Genomic DNA, 11,730 nt, shown 5'->3' with positions numbered 1-11,730 from the left:
GTAGCCAATGTTTTCTTTATTAAAATTCAGTTATGTCGTAGGTCGTTACGAGGTGACTTGGCTGTACCAAAGGTTGTCTCCGCCAAGCTGAGCTCCCTGCGCTGAAATCTTGGTCAGAAAGGTGGAGTCGTATCTCTTCTTCGCTTTTTTTTTTGCCTGTTTCCCCCACAGCTTCCAACTAGGCTCCCTGCCAGCCCCTCGGAGGATCGTTCGCTTTTCTGAGAAGTCTCAACGTTTTCTCCCCTCTCTCCGCGACGCACATTCTCCGCTATTCCCTACATGATTTATATTTGTCCCCTCTGCCAGTGGCACTTGGCTGCCTACAGCCACTTCAGTGCCTCTTCTACTTTCAGCAAAAAGACATTTCAGCCAACAAGGAAAATCATTGGCAGGAGGGAAAGCAGGAGCTGTAGGAGACTCTGCCTTGGTTTTCAGAAGGTGGCATTTGTACCTGAATGAGAAACAGCCTCTGAAGGTGATGCTCCACCAGAGCGTCCATCTGCACCCGCTGGAGCAGTTGTTCTGCAGTCCCCGCCCTGGAAGGGTTTTTTAACTCTTCCTATTTAAGAGCTTCCCACCTGGAGTGCAGGGTCCCCATTTAATTCACGTGGCACGCCCTTCTCAACTGTGCCGTGGAGGAGTCCATAAGCTCATCACCTGGGAAGCCTTAACAGCTGTGAGGAAAGCCCCTCAGGATGTCTGATATACCGGCTAAAAGTGGGACCTGAGTATCTGAATTTTTTAAGTTCCTCTGTAATTCTAAAGGATTGTACTTTCAGGGTTGACGAATGCAGCGACCAAAGCTTGAGCAATTCCCCCTTGGAGCTGAGATGGAGCTCTTCATATCACTGGCAAGAGCAGAAAGTAAGTAGTTCCATCCTTTCTCACTCAAAAATCCGTCTGCATACTTTCCTTCCCTGTATTCAGGTAGTTCTTGAAGGGTGCCACCAGAGCTGTCAGCATCACCTGGGAATGTATTAGAAATACAAATTATCAGGCCTCAGGCAAACCTACTGAATCCAAAATGCTGGTGATGAGGCCAGCGCTCAGGGTTTTAGGGATTTAGAAAGCCCTCTTGGTGAGGCTCCATCCCCAGTTCTGCTCCAGATACCCCCTTCACTTCTCCACCGAGTGCTCGGTCAGTGGTCCCATCTCTACCAGCAACTCTCAACTGGCTCTTGACTTTTTGTGAACTCCTTTCCTGCTAAACTTCTTAAAGTCATAGCTTGTACCAGCTGGCTCCACTTACTCACACCCAGTCTCTCCATAATTCACTGGCACTCAATGCTTTATGCACATTAAAATCACTTTTAGAAAAACAGAAACCTGGCTCTCACTCCCAGAAATTCTCTGGAGTGCTGCCTGGGCAAAGGGATTTTATGATGTGGTTCTAATGACAGCCAGGATTAAGAGCTGCTGCTTTAATTCCTTCCTTAGTGGTTCCTCTGAGCCCCATCCTATTGAAATTGCCTTTTCCCTCTGAAGCATCGGGCAGTAATGGAATCTTCCATGATGTTAACCTGTCTCCTCCTATCACTTTTCTCCTCATTTTCCCTGCCTCTCTAACCATACCTTCTCCAGGTCCTTCTCTAGCTCTGTTTTCTCTTCCTGGTTCCTCAATAAAACTGTGGCCCATTTCCCAGACACCTCCTATTTCGCTCCTTACCACAAATTCAAGTCTAATCTTAACTTAAACCCACCTTCCCACCTGCCAGACAGGCAGCGCTAGCAATCCCACTGGGACCCCTGGCCAACTTGAAACTCATTTATTTCCATCCTTCCTCCTCACCCCCAACCCGGTTCCAACTTTCTGGCTTCCATCATTCCTGGTACAAATTAAAAGCCCAATTCATACTGATTGAACTTAACCACATCTCTGAGGAGGATACTACTCTTGGCCAGAGCTTTGTGAATTCTAATCCCACAATCAGATGTGCTCTTTCCCTTCCTTGAATAATAATAAAAACATTTAAAAGTTTACTCGGTGCCAAGGAAAGTTGCCAAGTGTTTTACTTCTTTGATTTTGTCTGAGCCTCAGAGCAACCCTATGAAGGAGGTTTGGACTGAGGAATGGTGAGGGCTGGGGTCCCAACACGGGAGATGGGAACATCATAACTATTTCCAAATATTTGAAAATCTGTCATGTGAGAGTTTAGATTAGTTCTGCTTAATGGAGGCCAGACCCAGACCACAGGGGATAAGCTTCAGGGTGATAGATATTGGATAACCATGAGGGATAAATACAAATTCTAATGAAAACTGTTCAAGAGACAAGCAGGCATCCCGTGAGAAGGGAGCTTGCTGTCCCCGGAAGACTCAAGCAGAGGCTAGAATTATCACTGTCAAAGATACTATAAATTTACCACTGGGTGGGAGAGTGGACCGTACCCCTGCTTGGAGTCGTGCCCTGATGGCTGCCCTCCATATCTCTGGCTTATGACACCAAAGCAAGTTTAGAGCTGTTGTCACAAATGCTGTATTGCTAACCTCGGGGAAGAAAACCACCATCTCGAAAGCTCATTCCCTGGAAAGGTTTGCTGTTCGTCCTTTACAACTCGGTAAGACTGCAAGTCCTATGTCCCCTTTAGGAGGGTTTCATTTAAAGCTTGACTTTAATCCTAAATGGAATAAAAGGCTTTGCTTCCTACTAGGCAACCTGACTCCACTGCAAAATAATTGGATTCTTTTCTGGAGGAAGAGGGAAAGGAGCGGAGTTTATGCTTTCCCAGAACCTCCAAAATCTCTGTTCACAGAAGCTGTTCACAAAGCCAAGGGCTATTGCATAAATAACTGTAATGACCCTTCACCCCCGCCACAACCCCACTCTCCTCCCAGAAGGGAATGACCAATCTATTAAGGCTTGGATGGAAAGAAGGGAGGAGAAAAATGAGGTGGCGTAGATCAGAGTAAATGCAGCTAAAACAGCCCGCATGCCCACAGTCTGCACATCCCACTAAAGCATTTCTGAGCCTCTAGTCCTCTAAGAACTGGTCCCCTCACTGTCGCTTGCTCTCAGGTGAGCAGCTGCAGGATCCCCTTCCAGAGGATGGCCAGGACCACACTATAGTTTATCCCTAGCATCTTGCACCCCCTTCTGGATACTTTTCCCAACAGCTAGTTTTAGTTTTGCTTTTTCTCTCATTTTCAATATTTCATAATTCCCTGATCTTTCAAAGAGGTCAATGTCCAACTGTCCGTTTTACAAATGAGAAAACTGAGGCTCAAAGAGGCTGTGGGACCTGCCCAAAGCCACACAATTGGTCAGTGGCCAAGCTGCTGTCGGCCTGGACATTTCTACAAAGAACTAGGAAGCTGATAGTGTTCAGTTCACAAGCCCTGTTCGCATAGCAGAGAATTTCACTCACGATCTCTTCCCGCCCGCCTTGCTTAGCTATGTGCCTTTCACCCCCATCACCCATTAATAAATCAGCATTGAACCATTAAACCAAGATCTTGCTGTGGAGCCCAAGTTTCTATCTGATTCCTGGTGAGACTTTCTCACGTCCTGAGATGAAATGAGAGGGAATCAGAGCCAGAGGTTGGGCTGAGGATGGACCACGGGGCTTGTATTAATTACATAACCCTGTTAAGTTAATGAAACCTGCCCGGAACATGCTGTCTGTTTCCAAATCCTACCCAGCCTTTAAGGCTGTGATTCTTGGTCTCAGTTATACATCGAAACGTCCTGGGGAAACACTTCAAAAAGACTGATCCCTGTATCTTATCCCAAAAGCTCCAATTTCATTTTTCTTGTCCTTAAACACTTCCAGGTTATTCTAAAGCATCCCCAAAGTCGAGAGCCTCTGCTTTAGGGCCAACCCCATGTTCCTCCTTCTCCATGAAGCCTCCCACACTACATGGTTATGTGCAACACTGCAGCAAGGTTGGTCCTGTGCAAGTCCACGTGGCAAGGCAGCTCCTTCTGTCCAGAGCCACCCCGTCCCCAACCACCAACTGGCACCTTCGATAATACTTGCACCCCTAAACTCAGCAGCTTTGGGGTGTGGAGAGGCATATCATTTAGGATTTTATTTTTATGCTCTAGCTAAAAGTTTATGGTCTACTTCTATTTCAACATATGTTACTCCATAAATTAAGCTGTGAAATTCTCACATACATAAGCTGTCTTTTGACTCAAGCATCTTGCCATTCCTGCTCAAGCTAGTCTTAAAGCTTACTCCACAAGTGGTCAGAGAACTGTCCAGCTCCTGGCTCCCCACTCCTCACACCTCTGCACAACCCACGGGCAAGCTGAGCTCCAGAGCTGCAACTGTGTTAAGTCCAAAGTCAGCAAATTGTCCAACTCAGTCTTGATGCTCTTCTTGCCTCAAATTATACCCCGATTCCAGTCATTGGGATCCTGCTTTATTCTTTACAACCAAGCCTCTGCTATAGTGTGATTATAGGAACTGAATTCTTCTCTTGTCCTAGTGTCCTCATCTTTACCTGGTTCCCTGTCATAGACAAGTTTTCCTGGGATAAGACTCTGCCTTGTCTTCCCTTGATCTATGTTCCCATAGATCAAGCCCATGTCTCACAGTTTTGTCCCAATATTTGCAGAAGTTCCTCCCGGATGCCTGGACCTGCCAATATCTCGCTTCCAGATTCCCAATGCTGTGATTACTCACCTGTCAGGATTCCTGTGATCCAGTGTCTGGGACCTTCCCAGACTTCCTTCTCCCCACTGGAGGATCTGCTTGGCTTTTGGGTCAATGGTTATTAGTGTCTCATGGTACACAGAGGCAGCACTGTGAACTGTCACTACTGGACCATCAAATTCTGATTACAATGTAAAATTAGTTTTTGTTCTGACTGAACACATACACTTTTATGAACAAGATGCCATTTACTTTGAGAGGAAAGAATTAAGGTAACATGGTTGCTGGCACATTCTAGGCTAAGAGTGTGGACAGCGCAATCAAGCACGCAACCCATATGCAGCAGATCAAGTGCAGAGTGGGCTAGCCTGGGTGCTTTCACAGACACCAAGACACATTGTGCTATTGCGGTAATGACCGTGTCGTAATCACCGCTGCGTTTTCTAGTTTTGTGTCTTTTGACCCTTTCAGACATATTAACAAATATTCTGGTATTTCAGGTATGACTTGAAACATACACCTTTTTTTGTATACAAAAAGTTGAAGAAACATAACAGAGGTCAGGTTCATCTTCGCACAACTGTGCCTGGAGCCATCAATCAGCCTCTTCTCTTCTAATCAATAGCATAGATGAGGATATTGCCGGCTTCTTGGCAAGGAGTGTCAGAAATTGAAATGCACATTCCCTTCAACCCTGAAATTCCACTGTAGAAATTAACTTTCCTGACATAGTCATGAGTTTATTCATGACAGCATGATTTGAAATAACAAAAGACCCATCTGAATGTCCACCTACAGGAGTCTCCTGGTGGCGCGAAGCCCTAAGGAGGTTTGTCAAAGGAGATGTCGGTCCACACCTGGGTCCTAGCCATCTCTGAGATTAGTTTGCCAGAACATTTTCGGGTGAGGGTAGGGCATTGCATACATGGGGCTAAGAACATGTGAGTTTGAGGTCAGAAAAGAGAGAGAGGAGAACTGGCCATGGTTGGGGGGAGGGTGGGCAGCTAGGTGTTCTTGTGGGAGAAAAAGGCATAAGAGATGTGTCCAGGGGGTGGGGTCATCAAATGGGGTCCTGACCACTGGGAGCTGAGCTGGGGAGAGAGGTGAATGTCATGGGGGTAGTGGCGGGGGGAGTGCTGTCTGAAAGCAGACACGGGAACAGCCAGAGAGAAAACTTGATTTTTGTGTTTTTTACTGTATAACTTGGGTGCCTTGGGCGACTCCTCCTGCAGGAAAAGTAATTTCCCCACTAAGTGATGGGAGAGTCTCCCGTCTTCCTGCCAGGGCAGATGCCTGCTTTCAGCACATTGTGGGGAAAGCATATTCAATCGGAGTGATTTCCTCTGTTGCTTTTTGCTGCACATCAATTTTTCCAGTTTCCTGGCCCCAGACTTGAAATTTGATTTGCAGCATTTATGATGAAATGATTTGTTGTTTTATGTAATTGTCCTAAGTCCTGGTCTGGCTCTATTTTTCCCGCCCTAGTTTTCCAGGAATCACTGAGCTACCTCCTGCTTCTCTCCCTCAGTCAAGTGCCAGACCTGGCTGCTTCCTGGGCTACAGCGAGACTGCAGTTAGCCCTTTGGAAAAAAGCTAGAGTGGCCACCGCCAGTTCCTAAGAAAGGCTCTCAAAGCCAGGGCCTGCAGGGGCAGAGAAGTGTGCCTCGGTTTCCACTGCAGGGAGAGGCATATGCCCCCATGCGCAGCAGGGCTTTGGAGTGTCACCATGATTAATGGCACACACACACCTCACACGCACACACCAGGCCAGCTAACCACCCGCGGACCACTCTGTAGGAACATAGCAGTACCTCTCCCCCAATGTTGCTCAGACTGCAGCTATAGAGAGTTGAAGAACTGAATCCATAACTCCAGGATTTCTTCCTTATGAATCAGGACTAGTAAGCATTTATTCAAAGGCTGCAAGGTGTGCGTTTTGAGTACATACTCATATTTTCACAGAAGGATTCCCAACAAAATAAGGTTTTATTTTTGCTTTTGCTTTTGGAGTGAACTTTTATTCTCTTCACATGATTTAAGATACTGTAAGTCATGTGGTTCAAAGTTCTGCAACCTAAAAGAAAACATTTCTGAAAGCACAGCTTCAAAGTCAGAAAGAGCAGTGCATTTGGAGCCACATCACACAAGTTCAAATCCTGACTTTCCCAGCTGCCTAACTGAGGGTCAAAGAGACTAAGTCACTCTAGCCTTAGATTTCTTTATCTGTAAATTTTGTTTAATAATCCCCGCCTACAAGAGAATAAATATGGCTACATTCATACAATGAGATACTACCCAGCAATAACAGAGAAGAACTACTGGCATATGCAGCAACATGGATAAATTATTTAGACGTTGAGTGAAAGAAACCCATCAGACGACTGCATTCTGTGTGAGTCCATTTATACAAAGTTCAAGCTCCGGAAAATCTAATGGATGGTGGTAGAAGTCAGAATAGTGGTTATTTCTGTGAGGACATTGACTAGATGAGGCACGAGAGCACCTCCAGGATGCTGGAAATTATCTGTATCAGTGGGTGATACAGGAACAAATGTGTAAAAATTCACCAGGCTGTGCACTTTACACATTTTACTGTCTGAACGTTATACCTCAATTATAAAAAGAAAAAAAAAACATCCCTGTCAAGTGCCCATGACTATGGTGAAGACCAAGTAAAACTAGACATGCTCGTAAGACACCAAACGCATCTGAATGGTTATTGTTAAGTAATAATAATGTGTTAGAAAGATAGCAGAGCCTCGAAAAAGCCATACTATTATTCGAGACCAGAACTAACTTGACTAGGAATAGAAGTTGAGCACTTCTGGGGAGTTATGTAATTTCACTGGAAGGAGAAGATGCACATTATGATCTATAATGTTTCTGATGCTGAGTTATAGCACTTAGTATTTGTTGAGGGCTAACTCTGTGCTTTTATCATCTCACTTAATTTTCTAACAGTCAAGGTGGGTTGTCCCTGCCGTCCTCAGTTCTTTGATGTCTCAACTGACCTTGGAAGTCAGTGCAGCACCTAGGCCCTAACTCGAAAAGCTACTAAGGCTCCGCAGCCTGTCACCTAATGGTGCACCTTCTTCTTCCTTGTGTTAATAGTCCAGATAATTAAGTCTAGTAGTGTTAATCATGCAGTCAAGACTGTGCCCTTAGTGGGAAATGAGGTGAGGTGGTCTGGTCATCTCATGCCTGAGATGAAGTGTGCAGTTACTGAAATTCTACAGGCGATAATATTCTATTAAAACTGATGGGGTTTTGTCGATGGCCATGCCACCCTGAACATGCCTGATCTTGTCTGATCTCGGAAGCTAAGCAGGATCAGACCTGGTTAGTACTTGGATGGGAGACCACCTAGGAAGACCAGGTGCTATAGGTTTAAAAAAAAAAAAGAAAAGAAAAGAAAGAAGGAAAATACACAAAACTGGTGGAGTTTAGGAAATCTTCCTTTTTCTCATTTAGGAAATGAGACTTTCGGGTCTGCCCTGTAATGTTCTAACTTCTAGTTCCCAAGATAGATTCTCCAATTAAGTCAAGTCCAGTTCTGATTATGGACCAGCCCCCAGCAGACTCACCTCCAATTTTCCTCTTTCTTGTCTAGGACGCCTACAGTCTACACGACCTGTAAGTCCAGCTCGAGTGCCACCTTTGCCTGGGAGCCTCCTTGGTAGCCTCATCTATCATAAGCTTCTCCCTTTTCCAAAACTCCAAAAGTCACACTTTGGTGTGGCTCCAAAGTATGACTTGGACACTACCACCCCTCCCCTCCAAGTCACCAAAAGCTCTTCTGCCAAGCTACTCCAAATAAACATAAAATCTAAACAAAAACTCTGTCTGCTATTCAGGCTTCAAGATATGCTCTCTAATCCTATCTTCCAACCAGGTGCCTTCCTTCAGCCCACGCCATATAGAAATTCTGGAGCCTTTAAAAGAAGGCTGAACAGTTTCTGTTCTATGCACTCGATTATCCTTAACACAGCACTCGATCACATGTTGCCTGGTACTGTTTTGTTACTTTTTGTGTCTAGGTCTTGATCTTCAAGAAGACCATAAACTCCTTAGTCTTATTTTTATGCTCCATAGGGTCTAGCAGAGGCCTTGGCATAACCAAGAGATTACTAAGGACTTTGAAATGATCTGCTAAAAACAGACTATACTTTGTAAATTTAGCAAGTTATTTTTATTCATGTTATCTGTAGTATTAATGCTGATCGTCATAATGAATAATTGTAAGCATTCTCATAATTGCATTTTTAATTGATTTCTCTAGTTGTTAAGTACAATTTACAAAGAGCCAGTTGGACTTCAAACTGCACTACTGCTATTTTCCAAGGTAATATTGTACTTTTTCATTATATCTTTAAAATCTTCATTACATTTTCTAGGCTGATGAAATAGACTGCTCAGAAACAACACCGACATCTATAGCATGCATATCAATAAACATGTTTTAATTCTAGTCACACATCTCCCCAGTTTAGGATTAAGCTATTTCACATTCTGTTCAAATAGCAGTTGTGGTTTATTTACACACTGGATAATTAGTGTTTCCCATGGTCTTCCTCAAGTTGACAGCTGTAGGTTTGGTATTAATCCCTAAGTACCACATGTCCACAATCCTTTATCCAAAACCCTTGGGACCAGATATGTTTCGGAATTCTGAATTTTTTCGATTTTAAAAAGGTAGCGGATGCCTAAGCCATTCATTTTGTAACACTCTCATCCAGAGCTAGGGCAGTGCCCAATCATCAAAAACATTAATAGTTCTGTAGTAAAACCTAATGAGATAATGTTAAGTAGTTTCACACTGGTTCAGGTCAGGTTTTGCTGCTAAAGGAGGTTTAGCATCAAACTTTCTGGTTTCAGAGCTTTTTTGGATTTTGCAGTTAGAGATAAGGGCTGGTGGCCTATATCTGTCTTCTAAGGTCTACTGGAGTAGGGCTGGCCACTGTCAGAGATTCCAGCCCCTGTGGACCACCAGCACCATGCATCTCCCATTCATTTGGGGGCTACAGTTCAATTCAGCAAACATTTGCTGAGGGGTGTCTGTGTGCCAGGCACTGTTCTAGGTGCTGTGAGAGATTTTAAAGGGAATAATACAGGACTCTGTATTAGTGGGCTCAGGCTGCCATAAAAAAATGCCAAAGGCTGGGGGGCTTAAACGACAGACATTTATTGTCTCACAGTTCTGGAAGCTGGAAGTCTAAGGTCTGGGTGCCGACAGGTTGGTTTCTGGTGAGGACTCCCTTTCTAGCTTAAAGATGGTCACCCACTTACTCACTGTGCCCTCACATGGCTTCTTTGTGCCTGCAGAGAGAGAGAGCAATCTCTGGTGTCTCTTCCTCTTTTATAAGGACACCAGCCCTATCCAATCAAGGCTCGATTTTTACGACCTCATCAAACCTAATTACCTCCCTAAAGGCCCTGAAGGCCCTATCTCCAAATACATTTACTTTGGAGTTAAGGGTTCGACATATGAATTTGGATAGAGGAAGACAACCCAGTTAGTAGCAGGCTCTTCTCCTCAAATAGCTCACAGGCTAGTAGCAGACATAAACCAGATCACAGCTAAGCTGCCATCTGTGATAGTAAAGAGGAGCAAAGAGCTGGGGGTGGGCGGGGAGGCAGGGTGCCGCCAGGGAGTCTGGGAGACTGTGGACTAGATGACATTTGAGATGAGCTCTCAGTGAAGGAAGGCTAGACTTTCTTGGAGCCTGTGCGAAGGAAGGTCCCAAATTCCTGAAGCCATGCTCTGAGCAAAAGCATAGCAGTGGGGACATGTGGGTGTGTGGAGTGGGGAGGGTGTCTGTCTGGGGAACGGTGACTATCAACTCTGTGTGGCTGGATTCTCAGTGCCCAGAACTGTAGAAAAGTGCCAACAGTGGCCTCTGTGTGTGGGCCCCAGGTTGCTTATTCCTTCCTTGCAGACCGAGACGCATTAGTTCAAAAGCCTGCTGGTGCCAAACTCACATTCTTACACGCCCCATTATTTTAAAATAGCCCAAACTGCAATGTTTTACCCATTTAGAGACTGCTCGCTTTGCATACCTAGGGATGCCTCATGGAACAGCTATTACCTATCGATAAGACAGGGCCTTGCAGTAATAAGGCCCCAGGGTATCAGGGCCTCTGGAGTTTTCTGACCCGGAGACTTCCCACTGTGCTATTGAGCAACATCACCCAGACATGTAAGACCCGTTCCTGACCTCTCTCTCCACCAAGAGTTCCCTGTCCTCCTCCCCTTCCAAATGATGACCTTTCACATCCAGAAATCAGCCTCTGGACAGTCTCATGCTTTGAGGGACTAACCTCTCTTTAAACCCCCGCAAACATTGCCCAATTGAAGCTCGTGTGTGCTACTGCCACCTCGTGGTCATAACGTTTTTTCTCGATCAGCCCCAAATCCCTCAAACTCCCGCACAGGGGCAAAGGGAAACCTGCCATCAAAACAGGGACTTTACTCAGCGACCAGAAGGAGTGAAAGAGCAAAATACCTTCCACTTTAATCCCCACACTCTCCACATCAACCTGGCTAACCTGCTCCCGACCTAAGTAGCCACTCATCTAAAAGCCCTAGAATTGCATCGAGAATCACAGCAGAAACAGATATGTACCATGGTCACCAGCCTTGGGTGTGTAGTCAAGATGTCTCTGAAAATTCTAGCTCTCCCAGTAGGGAGAGAGAGTGCAAATACGTTATACCCACCTTGAGGAGCCCTTTACCTGCTCTATGTCAATGTCTGTAGCTGCTAGAAGCTAAAAGACACTTTCTGTCTGCAGCTAGGAGATATAGAAACGTCCACTTCTTGCTACTGCCGATGACTCACCTCCTGGCCCAACTGCCTGACTGCTTCAGGTCCTGCATGGCCTCATCATCGTCAGGGTTCTCTGACTCCTGTCAGCTTCAGTCTGCTGCTGACCATTTCAAGAGTCTTCTGGGGCCCATGTCTCTCAGCCTTAGCCTTATCCCATTTCAGGCTTGCTTGGCCCTATTTTATTTGGGTGATTAAAAAGAAAAATAGGCTCTCTGGTCACCTTTTCTCTTTGGCCACTGATTCTTCCTCCCCTCCACCCCTCCCCGCTCCATCCCCCCACCCCACCCCGCCCCCCCCCCCAAAAGTTC

At 45.4% G+C, this 11,730-nt stretch overlaps 1 protein-coding gene and 1 pseudogene across 2 annotated transcripts in view; one reads left to right on the top strand and one right to left on the bottom strand.

Moving 5' to 3' along the window:
* Nucleotides 1–6,578: 6,578 nt before the first annotated feature.
* The window catches only part of CFAP53 (cilia and flagella associated protein 53), a 40,181-nt gene continuing 35,029 nt past the window's right edge, over nt 6,579–11,730 (bottom strand). The window contains exons 11-12 of one of the 2 annotated variants that reach the window (XR_002780617.1): nt 11,435–11,596; nt 6,579–6,672 (exon numbers count right to left, since the gene is read on the bottom strand). The gene's annotated coding sequence lies outside the window, so the exon portion shown is untranslated. The remainder of the gene's footprint in view (nt 6,673–11,434; nt 11,597–11,730) is intronic. The other variant, XR_002780614.1, reaches the window with a different exon arrangement.
* Nucleotides 7,868–7,986, top strand: LOC111741468 (annotated as a pseudogene).

Source organism: Pteropus vampyrus, unplaced genomic scaffold, assembly GCF_000151845.1.
Source record: "Pteropus vampyrus isolate Shadow unplaced genomic scaffold, Pvam_2.0 Scaffold3, whole genome shotgun sequence".
Classification (NCBI taxonomy): domain Eukaryota; kingdom Metazoa; phylum Chordata; class Mammalia; order Chiroptera; family Pteropodidae; genus Pteropus; species Pteropus vampyrus.
This window is presented reverse-complemented; position numbering and strand designations above follow the sequence as displayed.